The sequence below is a fragment of the Elephas maximus genome, chromosome 2 (assembly GCF_024166365.1).
Source record: "Elephas maximus indicus isolate mEleMax1 chromosome 2, mEleMax1 primary haplotype, whole genome shotgun sequence".
In the NCBI taxonomy this organism is placed as follows: Eukaryota; Metazoa; Chordata; class Mammalia; order Proboscidea; family Elephantidae; genus Elephas; species Elephas maximus.
Genome location: NC_064820.1, coordinates 198,678,495 through 198,697,758, shown reverse-complemented (window position 1 = coordinate 198,697,758; position 19,264 = coordinate 198,678,495). Strand labels below are relative to the sequence as shown.

The 19,264-nt window shown below is 43.2% G+C and overlaps 1 protein-coding gene across 1 annotated transcript in view; it reads left to right on the top strand.

Annotated features, from left to right (window-relative positions):
- Positions 1 to 19,264, top strand: part of COL23A1 (collagen type XXIII alpha 1 chain) — a 429,766-nt gene that overhangs the window by 143,622 nt on the left and 266,880 nt on the right. The window lies entirely within an intron of this gene.

Sequence of the window (19,264 nt, the reverse complement as noted above, 5' to 3'; positions counted from 1 at the left end):
GCATGTGTGAGGGAGGTGTGGGCATGATTTTAGGAAGATTCCACAGAGGAGGGCGGGACACTGGAAAGGATCGTTGAAGCCTGACGCCAAGAACTCAAAGGTCTCGCACAGTCAGATAATAACATTCGTTTTCAGTTTGCCTCCCCTTCATGAAGGTGTGGTGAGGATTAAATGGAATAATGTTAAAGCCCTGAGAACACTGCTGACACACAGGAAGCCCTCAGTAACTGTTAGGTGTTGGTGCCCTTGTTAATATTATTGCCGTCACCATCATCCCCCTCGTACTCTGAGCTCTGTCCATTCTGTTCCGCTTCCTCCACAAACACATAGCCATGCCGCCATGCCTTTGCTATCTTTCCAGAAGTGGGTATTCCCCCACCTTTTCTGGTTCCAGCAACTTCTCCCACAGTGAGTGTGTGTCCCACCAGAAGTTTTGTGATGCACAGATGCAGCATTAAATAACATCACTCCACATGCCAAGAAAGTTATGTCCTTCCAGTTCTTTTTGGATGATGTCAAGGAGCAAGTCTCATGTTGGTATTAAAAACATGTTGGTATTAGTGTGTCCTTAAAGCCTCTTTAACACTTGTTGCTTTCCCTTTTTTAACAAAGAGAGAACAGGCCTTGACTCTGAGCCTACAACAAGCTGCAGTGTCTGGTTATAATTTAATAACTTCTTTTCCTTGTATTTATTTTTAGAGTTTCTTTCTATTTTTGGCAGGTGAAACTTTTTTTTATCTACTGTAGTATGTAAAGTTTACTTTTGAAATAGCTAAGTTAAAAAAAAATCAATTTAAAGAAAAATGTTGTTGCTAACTACTATCAAGGTGGCCCCCAGCTCATGCCAACACCATACACAATGGAACAAAACATTGCCCAGTCCAGCACCACCCCCATGATTGGTTGTGGATCAGCCATAAGGTTTTCACTGGGTGGTTTTCAGAAGTAAATTGCCAGGCCTTTCTTCCTCATCCGCCTTAGTCTGGAAGCTCCGCCAAAACCTGTTCAGCATCGTAGCAACATGCAAGCCTCCACTGACAGATGAGTGGGGGCGGTGCATCAGGTGCACTGGCCGGGAATCAAACCCAGGTCTCCTGCGTTCTATCACTGAAACACCACTGCCTCACTAAGAAAAATATTAAGTAATGGTAGAGGAGGTACGTGGCTCTGGAAGACATCATGAAGGGGGCGTGCAGTGGGATGCACTCAAGTGTAGAGAAACCCTACACATCCTTCAAACTCTAGCTCAAATGATACATCTTCTCTGTAGTGTCTTTGGTATCCCAGTCGCTGAACTAGACAGCACAAAGAGCAGCCGTGTTCATGGCATATATCATGCTGTGTGGGAATGACCTCTTTCTGTGTCTGTAGTGCACTTCCCAAAGGCAGGGAGCCCCATCTCTGTGTCCCCAGCCCCTAGCTCAGAGCTGCCCAGAGCAGGTATTGGAAAGAGTGTGTCACCTAGAGGCTGAGGGGGTGGGAAGGGAACTGCAAGACCCTGCACTTCTGCAAGGTGAGGTCAGTGCCCCACCCCTCTCTTCCCCCAAGGGCTTTTCAGTCCAGGCAGCAGAAGCTTCTGATTGCGACTCCAAAACACTGGTCTAGGAAAGGAAGAATGAGCTCCCTGTGAAAGCGAAGTGGTATTGTAATAAAGACCTCAAAGTTAGCCCCTAAATCAGGATTAATTTAGTCTACGGGTCTCAACTTTCACCCTACTCTCCACCTTTTATTTAAATGAGTTTCTGAAACTTAAACTTGTAGTAATGACAATAGTATATGGGGTCTGGGGTCTGATGGCACTGTACGTTTTATATCTTCTTTTTTTTTTTAAACATCTGTTTACTCTTCAAAATCAATACACAATATAGGGACTTTTACCCACATTTTATAGCTAGGGAAACTGAGGCTATAGCTTGCCCCACAGTCATGCAGCTAGAATAGGGACAAAAATGGACATCTCATGATTCCTGTACCCTCTGCTGCCCCACTCAGCCCTCTCTGTAACCAGCTAACTCTCAGAAATGACTGCTCTCCCCCTGGCCTGTCCTGGAGAGGACAGAGCTGCTCTGAAGACCACTCTCAGCTGGGCAGGAAATGTTCTGGATACTACTCAGACATGCACTCACTAGAGGTGGGCTGTGACTGTGACTCGGATATTTTCCAGCATGACCATGGGACAGCAGGGTGCAGAGTCTTCACCCCTAGCATCAGGGACCCAGGCAATAGCAATAGGCTTGGTCCACAGAGTGGCCAGAGCTGGAATGAGGGGCCCTTGACACCTGGGGATAAGGATGGGGTTGATGCCTCATTGTGCGGGCTCCAGCCCTGGTAACACTCCGGGGAGGGGGTACCCAGGCCTGTCTCAGATCTCTGCAGAGTGCTTGAAAGCACTGGGACCATCCAGCTTAGGAACCCTGAGAATGATTAGAAGAAAGGTCAGCTCTTTGTGATAGATTTAGGGGGGAAATAATCCCAGCTTTTTAAAAAAAAAAAAAAAAAAAAAGCTACAAACTACTACTATTACTGCTTTTAATTCAACTACTGGCTAGCTACTGCCTACCACTACCTCTGTTCTCAGTACTTAGGCACATCAGCTCATCTCATTCTCGCAGCAGCCCCACAGGTCCTCTTATTGTTCCCACTTTAAAGATGGGGAAATGGAAGCAAAGAGGAGGAAGGAGGGTGGAGAGGCCTTCAGGAAGGAGGCCAGCAGCCCTTGGAGACCTGTTGATGTGGTGGGTGACTTTGAAGGTGGAGGGAAGAGTCCTCTGAAGTTTATATTCTGGGAGGCAGGCAGGCATTGTCATCCACCGAGATGGATTCAGGGAAGAGGAGGACCAGGAGGGAGTCTGGAGGAATGGGTTGGTGTGGAGTCCTGTCCATGAAGGTCCCTGACGCATAAAAGTGTTTCATGAAGGCTTTGAGGTGTTTTATTTTCTGAAGCGTCCATTGTAGGGAGTAAGATGGGAGGCTGGGCTGGGGACAGGCTGGGTTGACCCCCAATATCTCCACGTTGGTCATTAACTAATATTTAACTTTACAAATCTCCCTACTCTTGGTGCTTCACATCCCCCACAGTACTTACTGCTTTCTAATTTACTGGATGGCACAGTGGTTAGGAGCTCGGCTGCTAACCAAAAGGCCGGGGGTTTGAATCCACTAGTCTCTCCTTGGAAACCATATGGGGCAGTTCTACTCTGTCCTATAGGGTCGCTATGAGTTGGAATTGACTCAACGGCAACTGTGTTTTGTTTTGTTCTTTTTTTTTTTTGGTAGACAGGGGTTTAATGGTTCAGTGGTAATTCTCGCGTCCCACGATGGAGACCTGGGTTCCATTCCCAGCACCTCAAGCACAGCCACCAACCATCTGTGGAGGCTCACGCTTTCCTATGATGTTGAACAGGTTTCAGCAGAGCTTCCAGACCAATAGAGACTAGGGAGGTCTGGTGATCTACTTCTGAAAATCAGCTAATGAAAACCCTGTTGATCACAATGCTCTGATCTAAAACCAGTCTTGGGGATGGTGAAAGACTGGGCAGCATTTTATTCAGTTGTGCATGGTGTCACCATGAGTCAAGGGCTGGCTTGACAGCAGTTAACATCAACAAAGTATAGATAACCCACTGATTTATTACATTTAGTGTTGTCACATTGTCCCTTGTACCTGCTAGAAATGTGAACACCAGGTGGGCAGGGATCTTTGCCATTTGTTCACTACTGCGTCCCAAGCATCAAGGTGCTCAGAATATATATTTGTTGAATGAATGGAAAGATGTTGTGGGGAACTACGGCTAGAGCGGCCGGAAAACAGATGGGGTCCAGAGAATAGCTGTCCTCCTGCACGCTCTGAAGGTGGCCCAACCTCGCCCAAGCGCCCCCGGGCGGAGTGCCTGCAGGCTGGGCCTTCCGAAGCAGCAGGAGCTCAGCTGTAATGCACAGCAGGCTTGCTTCGAGGGCAAGGGCAGCTAGGACTGCGTGTCAGTGGGGTTATCTGCTGCTGTGCGAAGAATGCTTTTAAACCCGTGCCTGGGCTCCTGACCTCCTGAGAGAGAAAACAGATGCGCCATTTAACCCCTTGTTGCCACCGGAGGGACCACAAGCCTCCGGTTTTAGGGAGTTGAGTTAAGCTAGGGAATTTCTGGCCTTCGGACCCTAAGGGTTAATGAGAGCCTGGTGTTCTCAGAACCTGAATCTTGTAAATCCCAGAGCTCACCGCAGGATCTCTGCACCCCCACTAGAGTGGCCCGAGGCTGAGGGGCCCCACCAGCCCTCAGCCTCGGACGCCTGGCACCTGTCCGGGTTCTGATTAACAACCGGAGGGAAGACTCTCGGGTTTCGATGGGTTCAATGTACACATGGTGCAAGGTCGTGGAGGTGGAAGTACTGTTTTCTTTTGCCACTGGGAGGTCAGGAGTACTTAATAAAACCCGTGTCCCCCACCTGGCTGGGCTTTGGATATGCTTTTTAAATTTAATTAGCTCTTTTTAGGGCTCTACTCAAAGGTACCTCTTCTCTCCTGCCAACAATAACACATTAAATACATGCCCCATACTCTTGGTCATGCAGCATTTTCACATAGGCGGCTGTGGCATTTTGGAAGGAGATTGATCTGAGAGATGAGAACTTCTACTCAAATACAGGTGCTGCTGTGTGACTTTGGGCAACTCGCTCAACCTCTCTGATCTCTGCTTCCTCATCTACAAAACCCAGTTACATGGAGTTGTTATAGGGCTGAGGTCATACAGAGGGGCCTATAGGCTGAACCCATCTCCTGGGTCAGTTTTGTTTAGCTTTCACAATGTTTTTAAGTATTTGAATTATTAGTGGTTAAAAATTAGGAGATGTCCCAATATTCCATGTTAAGAAGTGGGAAGTTCCAGCAGCACTGGCCGGCATGCATACCTGCATTTCCACAGTCAGGGCTGAGTGACAGTGCCACCTTCACTTGTAACCCAGGGAGGACAGTGCCTTGTATAGCCATGTACTTGTCATCATGTGCGTTACACTCGGGAAAAGAGATTTACTCTGTCTAAAAGAAGGGGGTATGTGAACATGATTTAGAGTCCCTGAATGGCACAAATAGTTAAGTGCTCAGCTGCTAATCAAAAAGTTGGAGATTTGAGGCCACCCAGAGGCACCTTGGAAGAAAGGCCTTGTGATCTACTTCCAAAAAATCAGCCACCTAAAACCTTATAGAGCACAGTTCTGTTGTGACACACATGAGGTCACCGTGAGTTGGAATCTAATTGACAACAACAAGTTTACCAGGAATCTAATTGACAACAACAAGTTTACCGGAGCGTGATTCCCTAGTCAATGGCTGCAGGCTGGGGTAGGAGGAGGGTATCATTATTCTCCCCCTAAACCTGTGCCCATGTCATTGAGGACCTTGCACAACCGGAGGCTCTGGCTTCTCCCTGAACTCTCTGTAACGCCAGGCTGGTCTTCTAAAGGAGGAGGAGGCCTCCTGGTATTTACGATACGTAGACCAGGCAGGCCAAAGGGCCCGTACCTGCACAGTGTCCGCGGCTACAAAGGAAGGGCCAGATGTTTGAGCTCTCCCTTGTTTATAAACGAAACGTCTGTTCCCATCAAGACCCCCTGTGTTTATGTGATGGGAGAGGCTGGGGACTGACCAGCACGCATTTGGAAAGCATCCTCGAGGAAGTCGCTGGTTGGCATACTTTCACTCCCCTCTGAGTCGTGTGACCTTGACTGAGTTAACTTCTCCTGCCTCAGTTTCCTCATCTGTAAATCAGAGATGTTAACAATACCCACCTCATAGGATTGTGTCTAAATCAGTGTTTTTAAAGAGCTCAGAACAATGTCTGGTATACAGTTTAAGTGCTCATTTTTCATTTTCCAGTTGCCATTTTATTGAGTCGACTCCGACTCCTGGCGACCCCATGGGTGTCAGAGTAGAGCTGTGCTCCACAGGGTTTTCTATGGCTGAGCTTTAGGAAGCAGATCGCCAGGGCTTTCTCCCTAGGCTCCTTTGGATGGACTCCAACCTCCAACCTTCTGGTTAGTAGCAGGTGCTTAACTGTTTGTACCACCCAGTAAGTGCTCAGAATAGGTTTATTATTATTATTTTACTAGCATTATTAGCAGTCCTGCCTCTTTTCCTACCCTTTTTTTCCTCCTTGCTTCTGCTCCTGTCCAAACACAATACTGCTTTTACCCGACCTCGTAGCATCAGCTCTCAGCTCAGGAAAAGAAAACAAAAGCCTCACGCATCTTAGGCTTTCTGAGAAAATCAGCTAATTCCTACACATTTAATTAAAAGCAGTGCTTTCACAAACACTTAAAATTCAGAAATGTTTGCCCGCTCTCCGGTGATATTAAAAAGAAACGCTGATTTTACTCACACATTACCTAGCCTAAAGTAAGAAACCTTCGTAATCGCTCAGAAGGTGTGTGGCTCTCAAAAGAACTGGAATTCCAGAGCAAACAAGCCCATGGATGCTGCTGAAGTTCAATTACCCTTAAAAAAAAAAATTCCCTTTATTTAGCTGTGCAGTGAGGCATGAAATTGTACCTAACCATCCACTTATTTGAGCCCTTTGAACACTTAGCCCTCACAACATTTGGGCAAGGTAAGTGGTGCCAGCCTGCAGCTGGTTCTGCTTTGCTAATTATTCCAAATAAAGAGCAAATGCTGCCTTCCTGTTCCTTCCCTCCTCTTTTCTGCAGCCGTCTGCTCTTCGTGGAAATTCTCTCGTTTTCACACCAATTTCCATTTTGGCTCAAGTTCTGAAGAGGGGACCATGGGACATTTGTTAATGAAAAATCTGGGAAATTTGATTTGGAAAACATTCTTTCTTATACAGGCATTTAATTGTTGAAAGGCTCTGACTTGTAATTTGTAGTTAAATTTGCTAAGTTCCGGAAGGTTTTGATTCTTTGGTTTTTGTTGTTTCAGTAAATGTGGAGTCAAAATTAAGTTAAAGAAATTTTCCAACTTTGGATTGATGAATCTGTATTTCATCAGCCGTTATGGATAGGGAATATTGACTAGCACAACAATAGTAATTTAGAGATTCAGAGCTCAGTGGGGGTGACTTAGAGAAGCCTGAAGCTCTTAACATAATATTTTGTTAAAAATGTTTCCTCTCGTTGTGCCTGATTTAATGCAGATTCTTCTCTTTTTTCTTTAGTCCTTTAAATGGCTGAAATAAGTTAAATGCATACAGGTTTATATTAGCCTCAAGCAAAGATAAAAGAAATCAATATGAAAAGCTCCCTATAAGTTATATCAATGACAGAAGAATGTTGAATTCTCATTACTGACCGGGGTAAATGCCTCAGCTGCTTTTGGTTAAAAGCTGTGTTAGGGATTGGATCTGATTGCTGGGGGGTGGGGTGGGGCGGGGCGGGGAACAAGCCTCTGACTTAACCTCATGGAGACTCAATGTTATCTGTGAAATGGTGGTCATAAAACGATAGGTAAAGCTTTGCGGAAATGTTTAGCATGGCACAGAGCAAGTATTGGGTATACAGCTGCTTTTATCATAATCCCTTCCTTCCTTCTTTCCAAATATTTAATAAGCTCCCACTGTGTGCTAAGGGAGCCCTGGTGGCGCAATGGTTAAGAGCTCAGCTGCTAACCAAAAACCGCTCCTTGGATAAGTTGATTCTGACTCATAGCGACCCTATAGAACAGAGTAGAACTGCCCCATAGGGTTTCTAAGGAGCGGCTGATGGATTTGAACTGCTGACCTTTTGGTTAGCTACCATAATTCTCAACCACTATGCCACCAGCACTCTGCCTTTCGGCTAACCTGGTCAAAAACCAAACCAAACCAGTTGTCATCAAGTTGACTCTGATTCGTGGCAACCCCATATGTGTCAGAGTAGAACTGTGCTCCATAGGGTTTTGAATGTCTGATTTTTTTGGAAGTAGCTCACCAGGTCTTTGTTCCAAGGTACCTCTGGGGGGACTCGACCCTCTGACTTTTCAGTAAGCAGCCCAGCAAGCATGTTAACTGTTTGCTCCACCCAGGGATGCCCTTGCTTGAACCCAGTTTGGGAAAGCAGAAGGCACAAATGAGTGGTGGATTTCTGGACCTGCCCACTGTAGCCCATCTTCTCAGCATGGGGTGCTGGGTCTGGCTTGGCCGCTGCTGCCTCTTGTGGTGGAAAACAGGATGTGAAGTAGGCATACACTCAGGAGAGGTGATCTGGAGATGGTCTGCCCTGACTCTGAACAGTGACAAGTCTGGAGAGAAAGACCCCCAGGCCCATGCTTGCAGCTGTCTGGAGACTCCTCTCTGCAGGAAAGTCAGGGGAAGTGATCCGCTCCCTAGGGGTGTGGCAGCACCAGGAACTCAGTTCCTGGGCTGCCGCCAGTTCCCATCTCTGCACAATCACTGGGCAGGCACCTGGACCTGCTGCCAAAACCATGAAGTGGCTTTCTTTTCGCCTGCCGCTGTTAGAGAAGAGCTCTCAACAGTGACGCCATCCAGACTTTCCCGTGGGAATTTCTCCTATTTTTTTCCTTGAGTTAAAAAAAAAAAAGAAATTGCTGGCATGAACTCAGATGCCTCGTCCACAGGCCCCCAAAACTCGAATATCATCAATGGAAATCTTGGGTATCTGTCTTCCCTCCCCCACTGAACTGCAAATCACATATCAGCAAGGTCTGGGACTTTTTTTTTCATATGTCTCACCGAATGTATGTTGGTAAGACCTTGTTTAAACTGTGGAGGGAAAATGTCCATGCATTTCGTGGTAGTAGGTATAAGGCCAGAAAAGGAGGGGAAAGGAAGTCTATAGGTATGTCCATTGCCAAGCAAGTATGTGGTTATTTTCCTTAGTTGCTGCTCCGATTCGTGCAACCTTACGTATAAGAGAACAAACCGTTGCCCTGTCCTGAGCCATCTTCATGATCGTTGGTACGTTTGAGGCCATTGTTCGTGGCTGTTGTGTCAATCCATCTCATGGAGGGTTTCCCTCGTTTACGCTGACCCTCCCCATTACCAAACATGAAGTCATTCTCTATCCAAAGTAAGCGAGTTGGAGTGCCATCATCCTCTCTCTAAGGAGCGTTCTGGTTGTATTTCTTCTAAGATTGATTTGTTCGTCCTTTTGGCAGTCCATGGTGTATCTAGTATTCTTCACCAACACCAAAGCTCGAATGCACCAATTCCTCTTCTGTCTTCCAGGTAGGTAAGGATAGATATTAATCAGACTAGATGGTAAAGCAATTGGAAGCTAAGGCTTTCTAAACAACTTGACTCAAAGCTATTTTACCTGTTTGAGAGGAGGGTGGCCACACCCTTTGTGATTTCCCCCGTCACAGAGCCTCTTCCGATAACACCAAGTATGACTTCTAGTTTGGATTCACAGGCTATCAGAATTATTTTTCATTGGACAAAACTGTCCCTGCAGGTTTTGTGTGTATTGCAACAGACCCCAGGCTCGTCGTGGCTAATGGCCATGGAATGGCCACCTGGTACTGCCATGGGAGGGGACACTGCTGCGTGCATCTTTGCAAAGAATGTTTTTCTGCTCAATCGTTTTTCCCTTGGCTCTGTAAAGCCTTCTCGGCCTGAGAAATGGCTTCTGTGTTAGGTCTCGCTGTATACTGTTTATTTTATTAAATCTGGGGATTCTCAGCCCGTTGAGATTCTCTGAGTTCATGGACAGTTCAGGAAGACTGTTTGCAGTGATTAGGCTAACACAGAAACAAACCTACTATGAACATAACAACTTGGCTTTCCCTGACAAATCCCAAGTCAAAAGCTTCTTAAGACATACTTTTATAATTATAAAATAAGGTGTACTCATTGTAAAAAATTGAAAATATTAAGAAGATAGTAAAAGCCACTCATTATACCACCATTTAGGAGCCCTGGTGGTGCAGTGGTGAAATGCTTGGCCGCTAACCAAGCCACCAGCTACTTCACAGGAGAAAGATGTAGCAGTCTGCTTTTGTAAAAATTACAGCCTTGGAAACCCAATGGGGCAGTTCTACTCTGTCCTATAGGGTTACTATGAGTCTGAACTGACTCGATGGTAACAGGTTTGGTTTTATACCACTGTTAAGAGATAACAGTTGTTATTAACATTTGTTGAATTTTTGCTCTCTTTTTGGCTCAAAACTGTTTATGTGTATATAAGATTTAGATAACAGTCTATACATTATTTTTATGGCTTTTTTGAGTCTTGCTATTTCATGAACTTTTCTCCATGTCATTAAAATGTTTTACAAAAGTCTCTTTTTAAATGTTGTTTAGACCTTTTCTTCTAGAATATTTCAAGCATTTCACAAACGTAGAGAGAACAGTATGAATCCCCATGTACCAATCACTTGCTTTCGACAATGACCACATCATGACCAGTCTTGTTGCATCTAGACTTCTACCCATTACCCACCTGGATTTTTTCTTGAAACACATTACAGCTATATCAGTTCCTGTTTTTGGTAAATATTGCAATGTGGATTTTTGTAAGTCCAAGACTTTTTAAAAATATAACCAAAATACCATTTATTATGCCTAAAGAATTAACAAATACTTAATTGTTGTTGTTGGTAGGTGCCATCAAGTCCATTTTCGACTCATAGTGATCCCATGTAACAGCAGAACTGACCATAGGATTTTCTTGGCTGTAATCTTTATGAAGCAGATCACCAGGTCTTTCTCCTGCAGAGCTGCTGGGTGGGTTCAAACCACCAACCTTTCAGTTATCAACCAAGCTGTTTCACCACCAGGGCTCCTTCAAATTAAATATCCAGTTGGTGTTCAAATTTTTCCAATTGTTTCACAATTTTTTTAATTGTTCAAATCAGGATCTAAATAAGGTTCCTGTATTATGGTTGGTTGATTTTTCTATTAGCCTCTCTCTTTTTAGTAATTTATTTTATTTTTTGTTGTTGTTGTTGTTGAAAATATACACAGCAGAACATACACCGATTCAACATTTTCTTCATGTACAATTCATTAACGTTGATCACATTCTTCAATTTGTGCAACCATTCTCGCCTTCCTTTTCCAAATTGTTCCCCCCATTAACATAAACTCACTGCCCAATAAGATTCCTATCTAACCTTTCAAGTTGCTGTTGTCAGTTTGATCCCACATAGATAGTCCTTTAAAAGAGCACGATACTCAAGCAGACATTCTTTACTGTTTAAGCTGAACTATTGTCTGGTTTGTTGTCTGTCCTATAGAGTATCTATGAGTCGAAATCTTCTCAACGGCGCTGGGTTTGTATTGTTTGGTTGAGAGGAGACTTTAGAGAATATTTTTGGTTTAAGGTTTGAAGATTATTTCAAGGTAATAGCTTTTGGGGTTCATCTAGCTTCAGTGGCTCCACGAAGTCTGGAGTCCATGAGAATTTAAAACGCTATTCTGTATTTTCCCCTTTTTGATCAGATTGCCGTTTTTAAATAATATTTTATTATGTTTTTGGTGAGAGTTTATATAGCAGGTTAGGTTTCCATTTAACAATTTCTACAAACATTTTTCAGTGACATTGGTTACATTTTTCATAACGTGTCAACCTTCTTATTAGTTCCATTCTGGTTGTTCCATTTCCAACAATCTAGTGTTTCTGCCCCCTTACCTTCTCATCTTTGCTTTAGGGTAATTTTTTTTTTTTTTTTTTTGTCTCATATAAATGATTTTTTAAAGGAGCATGGTACTCACAGGTTATATTCTTTATTTTATGAGCTACTTTGTTATTTATCTAAAAGGTAACCTCAGGGGCTAGCTTCAGTTCAAGGTTTAAAGAGTATCTCAGGGTGATAGTCTCAGGAAGTCCTCCAGTCTCAACTGGTCCAGTAAGTCTGGACTTTTTAACAATTTGAGTTCTGTTTTACATTTATCTCCCATTCTCTCAGGATCCATGTATTGTGGCCCTGCTTAGAATGGTCAGTAGTGGTAGCCCGGTGCCATCTAGTTTTTCTGGTCTCAGAGTAGGTGAAGCTTTGGTTGATGCAGACCATTAGTCTTGTACACTAGTTTCTTCTCTGAGTCTTTTGTCTCCTTCTTTTGCTCCAGACAAGTAGAGACCAGTAGTTGTAGCTTAGATGGCTGCTCACAAGCTTTTAAGCCTTCAGACACTACTCACCAAACTAGGATATAGAATATATACTTTATGAACTATATTATGCCAGTTGACCAAGTTGTCCCATGAGACGATAGTCCTAAGCATTCAAACCCTGAAAACCAAACTTGCAAGCCATTTGGTTGTATCTAAGAAATATCCATAACTGCACCCTCTATGTGATTTATTATACATATGAATATATATGCATCCTCATGTTGTTGTTAGGTGCTGTCGAATCGGTTCTGACTCACAGCGACCCTATGCACAACAGAACAAAACACTGCCCAGTCCTGAGCCATCTTACAATCGTTGTTATGCTTGAGATAATTGTTGCAGCCCACTGTGTCAATCCACCTCATTGAGGGTCTTCCTTTTTTCTGCTGACCCTGTACTTTACCAAGCATGATGTCCTTCTCCAGGGACTGATCCCTCCTGACACAATGTCCAAAGACTGTAAGACGCAGTCTCGCCATCCTTGCATCTGGTTGTACTTCTTCCAAGACAGATCTGTTCGTTCTGTTGGCAGTCCATGATATATTCAATATTCTTCACCAACAACACAATTTAAAAGAGTCAATTCTTCTTCAGTCTTCTTTATTCATTGTCCAGCTTTCACATGCATATGATGTGATTGAAAATACCATGGCTTGGGTCAGGCGCACCATAGTCTTCAAGGTAACATCTTTGCTTTTCAACACTTTAAAGAGGTCCTTTGAAGCAGATTTACCCAATGCAATGTGTCATTTGATTTCTTGACTGCTGCTTCCATGGCTGTTGATTGTGGATCCAAGTAAAATGAAACCCTTGACAACTTCAGTCCTTTCTCCATTTATCATGCTGTTGTTTATTGGTCCAGTTGTGAAGATTTTTATTTTCTCTATGTTGAGGCGTAATCCATACTGAAGGCTGTGGTCTTTGATCTTCATCAGTAAGTTCTTCAAGTCCTCTTCACTTTAAGCAAGTAAGGTTGTGTCATCTCCATACTGCAGGTTGTTAATGAGTCTTCCTCCAATCCTGATGCCCCATTCTTCTTCATATAGTCCAGCTTCTCTGACTGTTTGCTCAGCATACAGATTGAATAGGTATGGTGAACAGATACAACCCTAATGCACACTTTACCTGACTTTAAACCACACAGTGTTCCCTTGTTCTGTCTGAACAGCTGCCTCTTGATCTCTGTACAGGTTCCTCACTAGCACAATTAAGTGTTCTGGAATTCCCATTCTTCACATTGTTATCCATAGTTTGTTATGATCCACACAGTCGAATGCCTTTGCATAGTCAATAAAACACAGGTAAACATCCTTCTCGTATTCTCTGCTTTCAGCCAGGACCCATCTGACATCAGCAATGATATCCCTGGTTCCACGTCCTCTTCTGAAACTGGCCTGAATTTCTGGCATTTCCCTGTCGATATACTGCTGCAGGCACTTTTGAATGATCTTCAGCAAAATTTTGCTCACGTGTGATATTAATGATGTTCTATAATTTCTGCATTCGGTTGGATCACTTCCTTGGGAATAGGCATAAATATGGATCTCTTCCAGTCAGTTGGCCAGGAAGCTGTCTTCCATATTTCTTGGCATAGATGAGTGAGCACTTCCAGTGCTGCATCCATTTGTTGAAACATCTCAATTGATATTCCATCAATTCCTGGAGCCTTGTTTTTTGCCAATGCCTTCAGAGCAGCTTGGACTTCTTCCTTCAGTACCATCAGTTCCTGATCATATGCTACGTCTTGAAATGGTTGAACATCAACTAATTCTTTTTGGTGTAATGACTGTGCATTCCTTCCATCTTCTTTTGATGCTCCTGCATCATTTAATATTTTCCCCATAGAATCCTTCACTATTGCAACTCGAGGCTTGAATTTTTTCTCCAGTTCTTTCAGCTTGAGAAATACCGAGCGTCTTCTTCCCTTTTGGTTTTCTATCGCCAGCTCCTTGCATATGTCATTATAATACTTTACTTTGTCTTCTTGAGCCACCCTTCCATACATCTATATGTGCGTACATATGTACACACATATATCCATATATACCGACATATGTAACCACACAGGTTTTTTTTTCCCCCCTTGGTTGTTGCAAAATTATATGTCTTAAAAAAAAACCAAAACCAAACCCAGTGCCATCGAGTCAGTTCTGACTAATAGCGACCCTATAGGACAGAGTAGAACTGCCCCATAGAGTTTCCAAAGGGTGCCTGGCAGATTCGAACTGCCAACCCTTTGGTTAGCAGCCGTAGCACTTAACCACTACGCCACCAGGGTTTCCCATATATGTCTTAGCCTTTACCAAAAATGTCCTTTTGTCTTGTGTATTTCTTAGTGGCATCATTTACCTTGGTCAAGCTGTGCTGTTAAATCTCTGTTGATTTATAGATTCTGCCTCTTTCGTTTTTCCTCACAATTTATTTGTTGAGGAAACCCAGCCATCTGTCCTGCAGAGTTTCCCACCATCCCAGTTTTGATGATTGCATTCCTATGGTGTCATTTAACAGGTTCCTCTGCCCCTATATTTCCTGTAAATTGATGGGTAGACCTAGAGGCTTGATGAAAAGCAGATTTGATTTTTGGAGTTGTTGTTGTTAGGTGCCATGAAGTTGATTTTTGACTCATAGTGACCTCATGTGACAGAGTAGAACTGTCTCATAGGGTTTTCTAAGAATACCTAATAAGTGGTGGTATGTGCTCCCACTGGCAGCCACATAGGGGTGTGTTTCTTTTAATGATGTTAAAAGCCAATGATGCTCATTGCCTACATCTGTTATTTTATTAGGGGTTTGTAAAATGGCCTTATTCTAATTCTGTTACTCTTTTTTTATCTGCTGGAGTGCTTCGATAAAGAGAAACTTCCCCTCATCAAATGTTTGGTTCCCCCAGTGGAGTTCACTTAGGAATACCAGAATAAATGGTTTTTTCTCCCTCTGTTTACCAATTTTCAAAAGTTTTCCTCCTCACATCCCCCAAAGGTGACCACTGAGTTCATATCATTATGAACTCATGCATTTAAACATATGTAGTTTTTTTTTTTTTAATGTGTGTCTGTCTATTGCAATTATTTACCTTACTGACTTTAAAAGAGACCTCGTCTTGGCCAGTGGGAGCCTGTTCAAGCTGGTTGGTGAGTCCCTTTGACACTCCCCTAGTGCATGCACAGCCTCCACCCATCTGTCAGTGAAGGCTTGTGTGTTGCTATGATGCTGAACAGATTTCAGCAGAACTTCCAGACTAAGATGGACTAGGAAGAAAGGCCTGACTATCTAATTCTGAACACCAGCCATTGAAAACCCTGTAGAACAGTGCAGTCCAAGCTGCAGCCGAGCACAGGGATGGGAGAGGACTGGGCAACTTTTTGTTCCATTGTCCATGGGGTCTCCGTGAGCCAGGGGCAGACTCAATAGCAGGTAACAACAACAACAACAAGACGCAGTCTTTGGTGGTTTCTTTGCTTCTACTGTGGTAAGACGGTCCAGGCTCGTCTTACGTAGTCTTTGGTGTAGGAAGTATGTACAGACCATAATCTGGGCACTCTGAGTACCCACTGGTACTGGTCTGATCATTTTTTTCTAGGCCTTTTTAGTGGACAGAACTAAAAAATATTTTTAAGATAAACCATATCGTGATTTCATGCTGCTGTTTTCAATTTAAATACAGGGCTGGCTACAAGGTTTTTACTTACCATGATCTTTTTCCCATCCTGAAAATCCTACTTCTCAGACAACCCAAAACTGATTGACTTGTTTTATCCCATAATACGCATGCCACTGTCTCAGAATAACAATATCAAACTCCCTTCAATCGTATGACTACTGACCACAATTGCATTTTCTTTTGTCCTTAAGGAAAATCTCCTTTTTAATGGGGTCATAATATTCCATATTTAATGTAAAATTTGCTCTATTTTGGACATTAAGGTTGCATTCAAATTATTGCTATTATAAAGAATGAACAACTGTCTTTGACCTTTCTTTCTGATAAATTCTTTAGGTCAGAATTTTAGGGATGAAATTAGATAGTCAAAAGTAGTGAACATTTTTAAGCTCAGCATATGCCAAATCCTTTTTTCAGAACTAGCCGTGTATGACAGTACCTGCTTCCCTGTACCCTTGTCAACATTTATTTATTATTAATAATAATAATGACTCAGTTTTACCAAACGGATTCAAAACAGGATACTTTGTTGTTTGATCTCTGTGTATTTTTTATTATCAGCTGTTTATTGAATAGTTATAGTTCTTCCAGGTCCCTCGGTGGCAAAAATGGTTTGTGCTTGGCTACTAACCTACAGGTTGAAGGTTCAAACCCACTCAGCTGTGCTGTGAAAGAAAAGCCTAGCGATCTGCTTCTGTAAAGACTGCAGCCAAGAAAACACTATGGAGTTCAGTTCTACTCTGTAACACATGGGATCGCCATGAGTTGGCATCAACTCGACAGCAGTGGGGTTTTTGTTTTGTTTTAATAGTTAATTGTCTGTTGGGGTAGGGAGTCAGGACGTTGTAGTATTTTTCTTACTGATTTGCAAGATTTTTTTTTTAATATGTCAAGAACAACATTCCTTTGTTTGTGTGTATTGCAAATATTTTTCTTACTTTGTCATTGCCCTTTCAACTTTTATGGTTTTTTAATGTATAATACTTGAAAATTTTGAACTAGTCAAATTGTTGATCTATCTCTTTCATTGCTTTTATGCTTTTAAAGTCCAGTCCTGCCTCATATGTCAATGAAATGTTGACTCATATTTCCTTCTAGCTTATGTAAGGCTTTGTTTATTTTTATATTTAGCTCTTTTTTTTTTCTTTTTTCCAGCTGTAATTTATTATGTTGTATGGTGTGAGGAAAGGCTGTGACTTGAGGATCTTAAAAATAACTAGTTACTCCAACGCCATTTGCTGGATAATCTGTTTTTCTCCTTTTTATAAGCTAAATTGTTTGGCATACTAGGGTCCTTTTTTTTTTTTTTTTCCAAAATCTGTGCCAGTGCCACATTGTTTTAATTCACGTGGTTATATAATATACCCTTAAACAGCTCAAGTCACTTTCTTAGTTTTTTTTTTCAAAAATATCTTAGCTATTCTTGTCTGTTCATTCTTCTAAATAAAAAAAAAAAAAACCCCGTTGCTGTTGAGTCAATTCCGACTCATTGTGACCCTATAGGACAGAGTAGAACTGCCCCACAGAGTTTCCAAGGAGCACCTGGTGGATTTGAACTGCCAGCCTTTAGGTTAGCAGCCAAGCACTTAACCACTAGGCCACCAGGGTTTCCAAAATCTATCTCAGTAAAATATCTATTGGAATTTCTTTAAACCAGGGACCAGACCGTACAATGGCATTTGGACTTTATCCTGATAGGCGGGGCTGCTGAGCCAGGAGGAGTTCCCAGCAAAGGAGCGAAGTAATGAGGTCTGCCTGTAGGGTGGCTCCCTGGGTCTGACAACCAGTGGGGAGCACAGGTGGGAGGAGCAGGCCTGGGCAGGGAGATCAGGTGGGAGACCAGTGTAATTGTCCAGGAGAAGGATGCTGACGTTTTCACCACACACAGGGGTCTGCTTGGAATGGCATGAAGAAGACACAGTGGAGAAATGATACGTGTTGCTGCCGAGTCAATTTGGACTCGTGGTGACTCCATGTGTGTCAGAGTAGAACCGTGCTCCATAGGATTTTTAATGGCTGATTTTTTGGAAGCAGATTGCCAGGCTTTTCTTTCAAGGTGCCTCTGGGTGAATTTGAACCTCCAGCCTTTTAGTTAGCAGCTGAGCACGCTACCCATTTGCACCACCCAGGCAACAAAGAGATGATAACGGTAGGGAATGATGTCTTGCTTGGATGTGGAAGCTGAAGCGGGAGGAAACGGAGGATGACTCCTTAGTCTACTGTTTGGCCAACTGGCTACCTGCCAATGCTTTTCACCAAGATAGGATTAATGGCTCTAACGTTGTGAGATTCTGTGATTTAAGGAAAAATGCACTCCATGTTCTGTGGTGCACCTGCTGATATATGCACACTGTTATTGTTCTGCCCTTGATGTAGGAGGAAATTGAGGCTCACCATCGTTGAGTGACTTGAGTAGTCACACAGAGTGTTCGCAGCAACACTGGGATTCACACCCTGTTGTGTCTGGCCAAAGCCAGGGCTGGTTCTCCCTCACACAGTACTGGGCCTGGCTCCTCCCACTGTCACTTGGTACAAGCATTTCTTCTCCCGAAATAGACCCTGAGCAACTTGGGGGTCAGAAAAGGTCCAGCGTGGGCCCTGTTCTCCTTTGTCACCCTTTCAGTAGTGGGCTCAGTAAGGAATTGCTCAGTAAGGGATTGGAGAACATTCCTATAGAACAGTGTAGAATTGAGACTTTCCAGCCAGTCAAGTGGGTCTTTCACTCCCTCATAGGAACAAGAATGTATTGTCTCTGTGGTTATCATGTGAGCTGGAAATAATAAAGGGGATACTTTGTGCTGAACCCCTGCTGGGAACTGGACCCCATCCCAGATCCTGAACAGGTGTGCTCATCTGAGCCTCACAATTCTACCAAAAGGGTATTGTTATCCCCATTTCACAGACAAGGAAAACCGAGGCCAACACACATTCGCTGCCTTGCCTGAAAACTGCAGGCTTCCCTGGCCACCTTGATCTAAGCTGGGCATGCCCCTGCCTGCTTGTCGTTGCTTGGGGGCTGTGGGGATTCTGCTCTCCGCCGCACATGTTTTCCAGCCGACAGCATGCAGGCCCGTGAGCCTCTGTTTGTTAGTACATTTGATAACCATAAAGAAAGTGGTCATTTGTTCACTTTTTGATCTGAGCTGCTTTTTATAGGCTTTTAAATTTAGAAACTGGTTTGAATGAAGTACTGCAATGAGCTTTTTTATGTCATGTCAGCAATTCACAAACATCGCCTAGATTTATTAACCTAGTGCTTGAGGTAGCATCGGGGGTGGATGGGCTGTCCTTTCAGCATCATCCGTGATCCCTTTTCCAGGGCTGTTAACTGTCCAAAGGTAGTCTTTGTATGTCATAATAATTATTGTTCTCTACTGTTTGAAGAGGGTCGCTATGAGTCGGAATCAACTCAATGGCATTGGGTAATGTTTGAAGAGGAAAGTAGGGGTTTCAAAGAAGAGATAAGAAGCTCTTTATTCTGAGAGTGTGATGTTTGAACTTTTTTGATAACATGCCTTTATTGTATTGTATTGTATTGTATTGTATTGTATTGTA